The following is a 1,681-nucleotide window of genomic DNA, read 5'->3' on the forward strand; positions in this document are numbered from 1 at the left end:
AATTTTAATAGATCATACCAGGATGCCTCAGCTGCCTGAGTTTGAAGTCAGCTGGGTCAGCTTATGCTGCTACTGAAGATGGTCTAAACACAGCAGAATTTCCAGTCACATTGATGAAGTGTGCTCACATTATCCATTCTGGTACTTGAGTGCTACGGTCTGACAAGTCCTTCCTCAGGAAAAATAATGAACAATCATTGTAACAGCTTGACTTGAAATTTCTGAAGAGTTCTTGCTGTAGAGCCATCAAAGGCAAATTAATCTGTAAGAAAGTACAGGGACATACAACTCTCTGACTGCCCAGCATGCAAAACACCTGAAAACTTCACTTTATGTTGATTAGAAAATCAACATACATAGGAGACAAACTGAATGTCAAGAAAGCCTGATGTGGCTTAGACAACAGCAATACATTTTCCTATTCTGCCTAGGGAAAACAGAATCTGTATTTGTGCCAAACAATGCAGGAGAGATTTTGGATCTTGCCTATGCCATTTCATTTAGAAAGCAAGTATCTTCAAACAGTTAATTGAAAGATCATTGATCAAGAGAGGTTCATCAACCAGCAGCTAGGTAAAAGGAAAGCCCAATGGTAAATGACCACATGTTAGGTAGATATTAGCGCATGAATTGCATTCAGTATTGTCTTTATTGTTACCATAAAGAAAAGGAATGTGGAAAATCCATTTGTTCCCACAGATGGAAGCCCCGTGACATCAGGCTCCAGAGAGTCAGGAACCCGTACTCAGCCCCTGGTGAAAAGAGACAATTGCTGCCCCTGATCTGCCAGAGCACTAAGAAGACATGGGCTGCTTTTAGAGGTCTTCTCTATTGACATCCTCCTTGTATTCCCTCTGTTTTCCAAAGAATTTGGCCCAGATTTGCACATACCAAAATTCTGGTATCCCCAAAACTCCATTTTCCTGCCAAGAATATTTATTATTTTCAAAGAAAAGAGAAGTCACCTAGTCTGAGAGGAGGGCTAATACCAAGGCACTCTGAGGACAGACGATGCTTTCTTACTTCCTATATACATTTGTTAATGTATGCACATACACCCACTCTTCATGAATCGTTACTGGTCCAATATCTTTTCCCTCCCCATCTACCACATCCCACTCTAAATCAACATATTGTAGAACAGTCTCAGAGAACGCAAAGGGCAAGCACTGCCCCTGCAGACTATGCAGAACTGTGCTTATTCCCATCATAAGACACTTTTTCCAGCAGTTTTCTGAAGGAAGCGCCACATCTTTGAACCCAACCTTTTCTGCTGTCAGCCAGGGCCAGAAGGATTACACACAGCAAAGAAACAAAGAGGAAATGAATATAAATCATGTGTAGAACAACAAGGGAAAGCGGCACACAAAAGCCAGTGACTGATTAAAATGCATTCTTTTCTCACAGGGGATCCTAATTAGCTTACTAATACTATTCTCATCTATTTTAACAATTTAATGGTCTCATGTCACATAAAAAATGAACAGAATCTTTCACACCCTCTCCACCTGGGGAAGTTCACCCGGGAGAAACTGTTCCTTTTTCACTTTCAGCTCTGTCAATGGGATTTCCCTCTCCCCTGGGAAGGGAGGCATTTCCCCACACACACTGTGCCAGGCAAGTTCACTGCAGGTACCAGTAACAAGCTATCTGGGTAGACATTGCCCCCTGCCACCCCCCC

Source organism: Cariama cristata, unplaced genomic scaffold, assembly GCF_000690535.1.
Source record: "Cariama cristata isolate BGI_N322 unplaced genomic scaffold, ASM69053v1 scaffold6231, whole genome shotgun sequence".
Classification (NCBI taxonomy): Eukaryota; Metazoa; Chordata; class Aves; order Cariamiformes; family Cariamidae; genus Cariama; species Cariama cristata.